This window comes from Pelmatolapia mariae, linkage group LG18 (assembly GCF_036321145.2).
Source record: "Pelmatolapia mariae isolate MD_Pm_ZW linkage group LG18, Pm_UMD_F_2, whole genome shotgun sequence".
In the NCBI taxonomy this organism is placed as follows: domain Eukaryota; kingdom Metazoa; phylum Chordata; class Actinopteri; order Cichliformes; family Cichlidae; genus Pelmatolapia; species Pelmatolapia mariae.
The window spans coordinates 21,938,945-21,952,860 of NC_086243.1; positions in this window are offsets into that span (position 1 = coordinate 21,938,945).

The following is a 13,916-nucleotide window of genomic DNA, read 5'->3' on the forward strand; positions in this document are numbered from 1 at the left end:
GCTGAAACAGATGGGCAGATGAAACAGCTGTGTGCCTAAATTAATAGGGTTTTCAGCATCAAGCTGACAGCTTGTCTCGGTGGACAATGTGTTAGTCACTGACTAAAAATGTAATCAGATTACAAACGCTTTTTAAAAATCTAAGTGATGTCTTGTTGGTTTAATCAAACACATTTAGCCCAAATTTTCATGTCGAATTTGATTTTTTTTCTTCTTTTTGTAGACAGCCGATGAGTTTGTTCGGTTTGTTTTTCCTGCTGATTGTAAATTGAATTATAAATTGGATTTGTTTGTAGATAGTAAGCGCAAACATAAAAAATGTCATGATCAGTGGTTACCAGGTTTTGGTGTTATTGGAGTTTTGATTCTTGTTTAATAGGTATTTTATTTTCACTGTGGTATCTTGCTCTCAGTTTTTCTTGACTATTGTTTGAGGCCTTGATTTTCTTTGTACTCTAGTTTCTTGTGGCATTTATGCTCTAGTTACAGTTTGTGTTTGTTTTTAATTTCCTCGGTGTTATCAGTGTTTTTCTTTGGTCTTTCTGTGATCATTTTTGTTCCAGTAAAACTGTTTTTGTTTTGAATACAACCAAGTTTCTGTTCTGTATTTAGAAACTGGATTACTATTTGATTTGCTCATTATTATATTATGACCTTCTTTCCTTATCGAGTCCCTGGTTTCTATTTTATTTATGGATTTTTAGGGAATAGTTTAGTTTTTTGTGTTTCACATCATCTAATATTTGTAGATTGTTGTCTTGTGTTTATGCCTCAGTTCCTTTGCATTTCCTTGTCCTGTAGTTGTTGTAAAGTGTTTGTTTTTTGATTTGGGTTCATTTTCTTCAGTTATTTCCTGTTTTATTTTCTAGTTCTTTTCTTTTGTCTGTTCTGTTTTAGTTGCTCCTCCGATCTGTATTAACTTGATTGCTTGAATGTTTTCATGTCTTGTTTATTGTGTTCAGCTTTGTCTCATTTCTCCTCCTGTGTCTCATCCCTAATGAGACTTTTGCATGTCTACGCCTTTACTCGTTGATGAGTCATCTTTTTACCTCCCTGTTTATTTGTGTGCTCCGTGTTTTCTTGCATTTTGTTTTCTTTGTGTTGTTGGACCCGCTTGTGTGCTTCAGGTATCAGTCAGGGATGGAGGCACTGGCAGTCGATTCTCTGGCTATTGAACCTAGGTCCTGGGACATGGAACTTCACCTTTCTGGTGGGAAAGGATCCTGAACTAGATGCTGAGAGATACTAACTACATGTAGTCAGGATCACCTCAACAGACAGGTTGGATTAGGACGTGTTTGCTGGAGAGGGTCTGGAGTTGCCCTCAGAGAGAGGCAACAAGTGGGGCTGAGTATATGTTATTCCCTCGCTTCCTGCCTGTATGTTGGAGGTTTCTCTCGTGGACTTCAGGATTGCTTCCCTGTCCCTCCAGTTCAAGGAACAGACTTTGACTTTAGTTTACCAAAAAGTTCTTTAATTAAACACTGGTCACCTACTGACCCATTTGTATCCTTGAAATGTGACTAATTCCACAGAGGAAGGGTTATGGAATTAGATCAGATTTGTCTATTTTTTTTTAATTCAAAAATATGGTTCAGATATAAGGGACCTATTTTCTTGGCTATGAGTAGTGTGACTTATCCCACTCCTCACACCTCCTGAGTTGGAAATATAAGTATAAGACTGTTTTTGGAGTCGAAAAAGTGCAATCTATTTGCTAGTCTATGTAATTTTTTGGAGACATGGTAGTGTATCAACAGATGAATGTTTAATATTCATTAAGACTTGTATCTATGGTCACCCAACTCACACAAATCCACCATTCAGTCTCCTGTTGGCTGCACTAATGGTTCACCCACTCCTGGATAAAACACTTGGCAGGCATATTGAGTATTTCTCAAAGCAGAGAGGAAGGCCTTCTGAGATATTGAACATCTTCAGTTCAGAGCTAATAATGACAGACAGGGTTTGAAACTTCTTCTTACAAACTCTAAACTGTAGATTGCTAGTTTCTGGTACTATGCACGTCACTTCTGGAATGGGCTGCATGACAGCGTTAGGTTAAAGACCCACAATCCCCTGTAAGCGAGAGACGTTAAATCTTTTGCATCTCATTTTTCAGAATGTTTTAATTAGTGTGGTCTGTATGTGAGTGAGTGCTTGTTTGTGATAGATGTTTTAGTGTGAATGATTGTAGCACATGCATTAGTTATGTTTTTCCAGTTACTTGAGTATTTAATTCATCATCCACCCCAGTGCTTTTCTGTCCTCTGATCCTTACCAAAAAAAAAAAAATTATTATTTGTGTGTTAAGCAGTGAATTTACAAAATGATTTTTCCATTCTTACAGAAAGTGATTTTCCTCCATCATACCCCAATGTTTCTGAAGTTTGTGTAAGTTTATCATTGCACTCATTGCCAGTAGAGGAAAAATAAGCAGTGCGGAAGGAAGTATTGGGAACTTAACAGTCTTTTGGGAATGACTGTCAGCATTCTAAAAGAAAATTCCTGAGACATTATTACTGCTCAGAAAGAGAGGGACAACAGCGAGGTTATGCACTGCAGACTATTTACTGACTGGAAATTTGGCCCACCATGTCTACATAATAGCGCTCATTATTTTACCTGATAATGAGCACTGTGATTAATGAGTAAATTATAAACCCAATAAATCACTTTATATTAAAACAAATGTCATTGTTGGTATTTAACTACACAATTCTATTGACTTCTATTAAATAACTGATCTATAACTTCATTTCCATTCTAGTAACAGTTCACATCACCAGTTTTCTCAAGGCACCATATTTTGTAAGATAAAGATGCTGTAGTAGTAAAGGGAAACCCCGGTGATGAGACCAACCCCAATGACCAAGCGCTTGGCAACAGAGGAAAAGAAGAACTCTCTTTTAATAGGAAGGAGGAGGCGGGGTTAAAAGGCGACCGCAGGTATAAGTTTAATGTGTGAGCCAAAGGACAAACCCTGATCAAAAAACTACTCCGTACTATAAAGTTTACACTTTTAATTGTAACATTATGACTGAGTACGCATTTTTATTATAAGTGTTGTCATTTAAATTCATGTTTATGGCATTATGTAAAAATGCATTTATACACTCCTCTTTCAGCCACCTTGAAGTGCTTTGTGTCAGCTGCCTGCAGCAGTGTGACCTTCCTGCCTCTTTCTCTGGCTTGCTATTTATATATATATATATTAGATTGCACTTTCTTATAGAACTGGAGACAGTGTGAGACACACTGTGAGCTTCACAAGAAATGCATCATATTTGAACGTCTTGTGAAGTTTACTCCCTGGCCTATATTTTTAAATTCCTAAGCAATATTCAAGAATAGAAGAAAGGATTTTGGAGAAAGAGATTTTTGTCCTCTATTTACAAAGAAGCTTTCTCCTGTTTTATCTGTAGGGCATGTTTTATAGTTTGAAAATGTGCCTCATGGATTGCTGGTCCATGAACGGGGTGTATGGGGACCGGATGTGTCACCAGGTTGATGACGTGTTACCACTGGGAAATGCTTCTGAGGATGCAAACTTTTGACATGTGGATTTGATACCGTCTAATGGTTTCTGATGAGCGGGAAATCACCTTGAGACTAAACTTTTCACATCTATTCTTAGGAGAGGAAAAAGAAGCCAAAAAAAGTATCATCTCTCTAGCGCCATCTCAACAGAAGAAAACCTCAGACAAGGATGAGAGAAATAATAAATGTCAAGTATTATTTTATTTTCATTTTATTAGGCAAAAGTAGATCTTAGATGTGCTTGAGACAGTTTGATTTATCATCTGCTGAGACCAGCTGAGTGCCTCCTAATGACTTAGAAAGATATAATTCTAAAATGTTTGTTTTCATCAAAAAATAAATAGTCACCATTTTAATTAGGTGTGACTAACACCTAATTAAAATGTTGCTGTCCATGTCTGACTTCATTTTTAGGTAATCTGACATAGATTTTTCACATTTTCACAAACAAAGCAAGTCGTAATCCAATATTCACGGTTCAGTTCTGCCAAATGGCCTTCCTTGTATGTCTCCGTCTCTCATGTTTACTTGCTTAAAGTCAATTAAAAGACAGGCAAAAATGATGTATTTTTGTGTTTGTAGACAGTAGTGATACCATGGATATGATAGTAAAGACAAATGGGCCGAGCTGTTTAATCACATGATTTAATTTAGTCTCTGTTGCAAGTCTCTTATGAATGTGTACTTAGGTGCAGCGCTGCAAATGCGCTGCAGGTGAAAAAACACCTGCTAACACACAACATTGTTAGCTGAATGCACACTCGCAGGTTATTTACTGCAAATGAAAATCCTTTCTCTTATTCTTTAAAGGTACAGTCATGTATTCGATCCTCGAGCAGGTGTATGTGCAGTGATTTAAATGATTGATCTGCCTTAACTAAATACACCATAACTGTCTCATTTGTGTGTAGATCAGTCCTATAGATCATAATGCAGCTTGCAGGGACATGAAGACTTATAGTAAGGTAGACTTTGAGTTTCCTTTTAGAGCAGGGGTGCCCAATCCCAGTCCTCGAGAGCTACTGTCCTGCAGCTTTTAGATGCATCCCTACTCCAACACAGCTGAATCAAATGGTTTGATTGCCTCTTCAGCATGCCATCAAGTTTGGCAAATGCCTGATAACAAGCCATTCATTTGATTCAGGTGTGTCGGAACAAGGATCCATCTAAAAGCTGCAGGACGGTAGCTCTCGAGGACTGGAATTGGGCACCCCTGTTTTAGAGGAAAGGGTCACCATAAATCAAGAAAAAGTTGCTCTCATTGATCACCTTTATCCTTTGATGGTGTGGTGGTGTTTTCTTGCTGCTCACTTTAACAGGACACTGGGTATGAAATTATATGCAATGGCATTCAAGGTCACGAGGTTTTAGGTCTTACATAGCAATTTCTAGGTTATATCTTTTGGAAGAACGGAGTTGCATCCCTCCACCTGTGTCACAGAAACTTGTGGGGTCAATGCCAGCATACACTGAAGCTGTTAGGAAGATATTTTAGGCTCGTTTTTCCTATAATTTTTCACCCCCATACCTTCACCCCCAGATGTGTCTGCCATACAGACACATAAAAAGAACAAAGAGTTGGAAGAATACTGTCTAATTTTTATTTTTAGATGAAAGAGAAAATAAATAAAACACACTTTTTTTGAACAGTTAGCGTCAACACCAACAGTCAGCGACCACGTTTTTCCTCTAGGTTTTATCTGACTTGTGTTTGGATCTATTTGTGAACTCACCAGGGAAATGTTATATCAGCTTCAATCAGTCCCACTGACTGAGGGAACCAGCTGCAGCGCTGCAGCATCACAGGAGGTTTAACTGTTCCTGCACTAGAGCCGGCCAAATCAACAAATCTGCTCTCTAATAAAAACTCGAGTGCAAAACAGTCATCATCTGGAGAATGCTGTGCTTGCCAATAGTGATGCATTCACTTTGGCTCTCTTGTGGTTCTTCCCTTTCTTGATCATTTACTTAAAAATCTAGGAGTCAAAGTCAGTTTATTTATGGCCAATGTATAAATGGTAGATGTTACAGAAAGAAGATACATAAAAATAGGCAAAGTTCATATCATGTTCAAAAAGATTCCAAACTCATGCTAGTAAAATGAATATATTTTCTCATTTTAGTCAATGATCAGTCTCTTTTTTGCATTATTGGAGTAAGTCACACAATAATTTACACAGTTTCAAAGCTGGAAAAACTTTTTAATCTGTCTTTTCTTGCCTTTTTGAATCCATCCAAATATTTATTACAAATCTTTGTCAATCTTACTGAACAGGAGCCATCGTGATTTCAGTGGGGCATTACAAAAATAATAGCAGATTGAATTTATTTGTGAAGCTGCTTTTGAGTGAACTACTTTCAAGCCAAGATGTGATGCTGGCCATGTGTAGTGGTACAGCTGCCTGAGATGTTAAAGGAGCTGCTTTTGCTGCCGTTAGCTATTGCAAAAAAATTCATCTTCATCCTCCAAAACATTTTCCCCACAAACATATATGCAAAGGACATCTGTACAAGTTTTGTCACTTGTGCTTTACATTTGAAATCCACAGATTCATATCTTACCTACAAAAGCTAGTTTGAAAGTGCATTATGTCATCACAAAATAACCAGGTTGACCAGGTGGGACTCAATGGGTTGAATCAGGGAAAAACATATCAAAGAATATGGGAGGAGGACAGGAATGTCTTTTTTATTTACAGGAAAAATGAAATGTTTCCTGTGTGAACATTTCATTTCATCTAGTTTTTTCAGCATATGGGCGACAAGCACGAAACAACAAAGAGTAATGAAAACAATTCATTTTAGATGTTATGTTATGTTAGATATATGTTATGTTTTACATAACATAATGATAGAAATAAGGACAAGGAATGTGAGACCACAGACAACAACATAAAATGGTCCCAGTTGCCAGTGAGCCAATATCACCTCTGGTTTAAATTTACTAGCACACATATTGGATATTTCTGCTTTCATGTCTGTTTATTTCACATCATTGTCACTGTTAGTAAAAAATGTAAATTCACAGCTCTGTGCACACAACAACTACAGTCTGTCCAGGCTAAAATGCAAAGTCTGTATCCATCTCTGAGAGCAACCAAATATTGTCCAACTAAAATAAGGAGAAATAAGACATCTTGCCATCTGAATAGCAAAAGACTTCACCCTGCTTTTAACAAACCTCAGATTCCCAAATCAATCTGAATTAAAGTATTTGATTACCAGTTTCCTAGCAACCCAAGACCATGGCCATCTGTTGCTTCTGCAGACAGACGAGTCGGCCGGCGCTGTAGCCAGCAGGGAGGAATTCCACCACCCTTTCCTTCTCTCAAATTTCTGCAGAGCCCCTTGTTTTATTCCAAAAGAAAGAGAAAGACCCAAAAGGGTACAATTTGCAGTATCTGCAAAACCCATCACAAATACTACTTTCCTGAGTGCATTCTGTTCAATAATTCAGCTGCGGACAGAAAGAAGAAATGAAATATACACACAGATAAATGTCCCGCTCTGTTCCATGCAGGCCCTGGGAGGACAGTACACTTCTCCTAACACGATGGACTTTGAAACCAAATTGCAGATACGTGAAGACAGGGTATCAGTTTGAGTTCATCTTATGACTGCACCTGCCAATGTAAATTTGCACCAAGCATGTTTGAGGAGAAGCAGTGAGAGAAATTCTCAGCAGTGAATATATTCTTTTCAAACCTTTCATGAGAGTGAACCATTCATCACAGCCACTTTATTATTCTCTTAACCGCTTAACAAACATAAGGTCACATGGGAGCTGGAACCAGTTCATCACACACAACCACATACTTGCACACCCACACTTATGGACAATTTAGAATCACCAAAAAACCTAGCGAGTATGTCTTTGGGCTGTGGAAGGACACCCACACAAGCACTGGGAACAACATGCAAATTTCACACAGAAAGGCTCGAGCTGACCAGGACTTCAAGCTAGGAACTTTCTTCCTGTAAAACCTCACAGCAAGAAAGTTGTGGATTGTTTTAACTCCCTCAGTGGGATTATTAAACATTCACTGAGGCAGTGAGATGCTCCCACTAGAGCTGAGGAAAAGGTGCAAACTGTCTTCAATCATAAAACATAAGCTACATAAATGAAAAATGGGGGAAATGCTTTACTCACTTGCACTGATTTTCAAAGGTCAGTTAGTGGTTTCCCTGCAAACCGCTGCTTGAGTGTTATCCCCTAGCATTACTGTGGAACTAACTGTATGTTCCATGTGAATCTGCACTTTATTTGGAATCCAAGCTCCCACCAACAACAAATCGCTCCAAGTCTCAATAATCTACACATACTGGCAATTTCAGAAGCCACAGTTTTTACTGGCCTTATCCAAGTCAAAGAAGACAATTTATTCTATCACAATTTTTGATAAAAACATTTATGTGTTTAACCTTTGTATGAGTGACAATACAGAAACACTGGATCTTCCCGTTTATACGATGAAAGGGGATAAAACTGTTGTGTCAGTTTGTAATATAGGCTTACTGTGTGTTGTAAAGGCTCACCTTTCAGCACACTCACTTCACCAGATGCACCTTGTTTCTTTTCCTCACCTTTGATTGGGTGTGGTGCTTGCCCTTAATTGCACTCACCCGTCACCCGTTATATAAGGACTGCACTCACCTACAGCTCACTCTTTCATCACTCCCACATGGGGCGGGAGCTGAGGTGAGTTTCTGTTTAAGTCTCCTGAGTTCATGTATTATTTTGAGTTAATGAGTTACTTAAAGAGATAGCAGTCCATGTGTGTCTTTCCTTTATACACATTATTCAAATAAAACGAGAAACCTACAAGTGATTGCTGACTGTTCATTCTCATCCTGACCGGATGAGCCATGATGGTAACAAACTCCAACCTCCTCTGAACCTTTCTCCAAAACACTGTGTGTTTTTAGAACCAAAACTGAAATCACCTCAGTGTGATCATAAATATCACATCATCATATTTATTTTTGTTGGATCCCACGCGATAGATGACAGTTAAACAGGACGAAATGCATTATAACAACTTAAAGATGCACGACGCATTCAAGTACAGTAAGGCAATCCCTAATATTTAGCCTGACATCTGCACCTATCCATATAAATCTATGTAACAGGTATAATTTGAAAACTGATTCTAAATAGCGCTTTCAACCCATTTGGTACATCTTCAATGCCGTCTAGACTACACATGAGCAAAATACAACCTCAACTAAACCGTCATCTCCCCCAAAGAAAAGAACATCATAAACAGTAGTAGCTTGTGCAGCAGGGGCAAGCACATAAGAATGCACAATGAGATACACCCATATTTTCTTAAATACTTAATGAGGGGAAAAAAAGTGGAAATATCCACACCGTGTCGCTATTTAGTTTCTTCTGTTTGCAACAGAAGTCTTTGATTGTGAGTTAAAAATACATCAGTTTTCCACTTGCTGGAAGTTCTCATTAGATTAAACCTCCAGCTCACAGCAGATCTCCAGAGCTGAAAGGATTCTCGTGCAGGCTGCTGTCCAGCGGTGAACTCTGAGTCTTTTGAGAACGCCACATCAGTGACCTGATCAGTAGGGAAACAGATATGGGAAGGGTTGGTGTTAGCTGGTTAGCAAGAACAGTAGGACTGTAAATAGACTGTATCATTTGATACAGATGAAACTGTGTAGTAACTGATACATGCACACCAGAGTGTGTTCATAAATAATAAATATTAGCAGAGCCTTTCTTTATTTTGTGATGCAGGTCTGTGCACTATAGTGGTATTGAAGAGTGAGTTGGCAACAAAAGTGCTTTTTTTATTTACCTGAGTGAGGTACATAGAAAATGATTAAGCTATTATTTGTATTTGTGAATGTGTGTTTGTCCATTACTTCTGTGAATTATATTTCCTTCATTCACTGAAGCACTTGTGTAATTTCATATTTAAATGGGCCTATACTAAAAAAAAAAATAAAATAAAAGTGGGTTGCAAAAAATCTGCATTTGCTAACAGAAACTTTAAGAACAAAGAGCCGGGATCATTTTTGAACCAATCTGCTATGTCTACTAAAATTCATTTTCAGCACTTTGTGTCATGTTTCCATTTGGTTGTTCAATTTGTGGCCCTTCACTTGCTGTAAGCACTCTAACTCAGTCTGTCCCTCTGAGAAAAGATGTTTCCTCTTGGCAAATTAATATTCCTTTAGATTCTACAGAACTTGTCTTCTAACTTTGAGTCTAATCCAAAGCAGGTTTTTTCCTAAAGGCTCAAACTCAAAATGTAAATTAAAGGTCACACTAGGATTCAGAAATATTTGTTGACACTGAGAGAGGCCCAATATAGAGCCATGAAAATAGAAATAGGACTGAATTTCCTCAGTCTAGATGCTGTTGGTATTGGAGTGAGTAGGAGGAAATATGAAACCTTTCTTCTGAAACTAAAAGAACAATTTGAATGTGCAGTGTAGGTGGGGGATTGTGTAATTGTAGTTCTGTAAGGAAAGATTGGCGCTTTAGAGCCAGCATCAATTGACATATACCTTTGAGAGGTTAAGGATCAAAGCTGGGATAGGCTCCAGTTTGACCCTGAATAGGATAAGTGGAAGAAAATTGATGGATATAAACTTAGAACAAAAAGAAAGGAAGTTTTGCTTGGTGGATTATTTCTTACTTGTAACAATGGTTCTTGTTAATAAATCTTATAAAGTTGGAAAGCCTGTTTATTTCCCCTTAAATGGTGCCACATTTGTGTGGAAAATACATTTGTGGTTTGAGCAGCAGAGTTGAGTATGTGGGTTAGACCCAGAAAAACTTGCTAAATCTTTGCCAGTGCCAAACAATTTATTCTGCTACTGACTTTGAGCTTCTTGTACCCCAGATTCTGAAAATCAGGTCTTTGGTTGGTACCTGATGAGCATGGACCTTGCTACAGCAGCCAATTGATTCTCTACTCCCAGCATGCCACATTCTTGATAGAGCCCTATCCATAGGGTAATATCAAACTGGTGTTTAACAAAGACAAGTTGCAGCATTATTTGGAGTGATTGCTCGTGCCATCTCCAAATTACAGGGCAAGTTCCATAACACGGGAGATGTCAGAGACAGACCAGTGGGGCCCCAATAAGACAACACCACAGGAAGCTGTTTCTTCATCATGTCAGCACTTAAGAACCGTAGGCAGTCTTCTACAGATTTGCAGGACGATGTGGCTGTCTGCTCTCTACCCAGACAATCCAGAACAGACCGCACACAGGCAATCTCCTATCTCACAGGGACACCAGGGCAACTGCTGGTTGAAGAACGAGATCCCCTCCCACGACATTGTATGACCAAGTTGTTGACTAGCATGAGGAGGAGGTGCCAGGCTGTTGTGGCCATGTGTATATATACATCAGTCCTCATTAGCATAGTGATTTGTGCCAGTGTGTAGTGACTACACAAGTTACAGAGTAAGCAATACAAAGAGTAACAGATTACTTTCTCCTGAAAGTGAGTAAGCAATGAATGCATTACTTTAAAAAAAAAAGGTAATGAGTAATGTGCAGTGCATTAAGTCTTTTGAGTAATAACCCCAACACACTGCTTATCAAAATAACTCAATTATGGAAGATTTCCTGCCCTAATAAATACATTAGCCCAACTTAAGATACATTTTTGTATTACTGAAGTTTCTACTTATTTGTGTCTGTTTGAGGGTCGTATAAACTGACCTTACAGGTATTTTTAAACACATGAGTGACTAGTTCAGCAGATTTTGTCATTGAGTTTACAAGACTAGCATGAATAATTACTGGACAGTTTAATTTATATTTAACAAAGGTTGGGAGGAAGGTTTGATGAAGTGCCTGGACATGGCCCAGGAGCAGGGCTTTGATGAGGATGTTGAAGGGACCTCAGGTGCATAATCCTGTTCCACTGACAGGCTGAGCCCTCAAGGATTTGTTTGCTCCCATTCAGTCAGTAAAGCATTTGTGACATTGTGCGCTGACATTGGGGTTCAGCTCAGTCAGTGTGTTAATTTGGTGGTGTTGGTGTAATAGTATTGGCAGGTCCTGCTAGTAAAACATACAAAGCAAATTCCAACTAGTCACTGAACATTCTTGTTTATTTGGGGACTGCCCACATAAAGAGGTTGCCAACAGCTAATTATATTATATGGAGCATAAACAATTGATAATTTTCTACATTTGCAACACATTGTCTACTATACTCCAAAGAGAAACATGCTTTTAGGGCATATAAAAAAAATGCTGGTGATTTTCTTGCAGTAGTAAAACATCCAAGGTTTGTGCAAAATATTAGCTAGGACAATTTAATCACCTTATGAAGGAAATCACTTTAAGCTCTAATACAAAAAGTCAAGATCCAATAAGATCTTTGGGTTAATAGATATACTGAGAAAGAAAAAAAGGTCTACAAATGAAAGTTAGTGTTAGCATTATTTGTTTCATGGTTCTTGCATTCAAATAGCTTCTTGTGATCAAATAGTTTGTCTACTTTTTATCACAGTTTTCAATAACAAACAACATTTTACAAAAAAGGAAAAGAAATACTTTTATGAACTTTATATTTAATGCAGTGACCAGATGGAAACATGTGCTTTGATGTATTTAAAGCAGTGATACAGCTTAATGATGAGAAGCACATCCATCTAGCGTCCTATTAATGGGTGACCTATAGCTTCAAATCAATTCCTAAGCAAGCAGTATCTACACAAGGACTGTTGTACATTGTGACACACCCGAATAGATTTGCTTTAAACCTATTATTGTATCTTCTTAGGAATATCCCATGGGTTTATGTGAAGCCTCAGTTACCCGTATCTCCCAAAGTGCATATCAATAGCTGTAATCTATTGTGGAGAAGGGAAAAAAAAAGGTTTGATCATCATTTTCTTTTTACCTGTCCACACTAAATATTTGTGGTGGAGGAAGATAAACTCACATTATTTTTGCCGACCACACAATTGGTCCAAATTTGACAAAAGCTTCATGCAGCTGTTTGCAGTCCTGCTAGCTGGAGAACTAGTAGCCCAAGCGACTTGATTTTTTTTTTTGTTTGTTTCTTTTATGTCCTTATGAAACAGCTTGTCTTTAATTTTGCTTGCGGTGCTGGTTGCTATACGAGTCATGAAAACAGTTTTGTCCAACTGGGATTCAGTAGCAATCAATTTGGCAGTGGGACACCTAAGCAGTTTAAAATCTCTCTGCCATCCTCTAACGCTAACCCTCCTTCTCCTCTCCTCTACCAGCCTCAGAGACAAAGTGATTTACTCCAGGGCTCTGTTTAGAATCCACTGTCACATCACTGAAACACTCAGCAATGTTCGTCTATAATTAGAAACTCTAGTGTCACTTCTATTTATTTTTTTTTTCATTTCTGCCTGCTGTTGCCTTCATCCCTTGTTTGAATATATGAGCTATACTTTGCCACCATATGGCTACCTGCAATATAAGTAACTCTGTAATATCCACAGTTTTGTTGCAGCACATTAATTTCCCTCCTGATTCTGTGAATGTGTCTGTAATAAACAGTATTTGCTGAGTTGCTGCACCTTTCCTAATTTATTCTTATTGGGGGAAAAACGTTTCCTGATTCTGTGTTGTTGTACACTTAGGTTAATTAATAGGAATGACATTTTCTGAACGTGCTTTTTCATTAATGTTAACTGAGTTTTGTAGCCAGATGTTCTGTATGTTTACACTGCAAACAGAGTACTGTGCAAAAGTCTGGAGTCAACCCCAGAGGTATTTTTCTCTCCTCGCAGACTCACACCAGGAACCTTTCACATGTTAGCTACAGGAATGGTTTAAGTCTGGCTCCTTTGAAGCAAAACATAAAGAAATTAGGTTTGACACAAGATTTTAGCTCAGTACTACATACAGTCAGAACATTTGGCAAACTTACATCTAAAGTATCAGCATTTCTTCATTTTCTTCATCAGAAAATATATAGACACATCTTAAAAAAACAGGGTTGACATAAAAACACTTCATTCATTCAAAGGAAAGCACTTAAACATCCATCTTTGTTTGTATTAGCTGTTGTCTGTTTGCTCATAGGACCCTCCCTCTCCCCTCCCTCATCCACTACTTGCCATTCTTCCCCGCTGCTGGCATTAAAGGGAGGGGGACACCAGCCCTTTGGAATCCTTCTTGGCCATCATTAGTATTCTGTGGGGAAATAAAAGGACCCATCTGTGGAGGTGGTGATGAGGGGGTGACAGGAGGAGGAGGAGGAAGAGGAGGAAAAGAGGGAGGGGGCATCCCCTGAGAGACCAGGGGATTAACCACTGACACATGGAGCCTGCTAATAAGGTGATTTGGTAAAAACCCATCCATAGGATCAGTATTTACATGTGTCACAGACACCAGGCGCACATATCCAT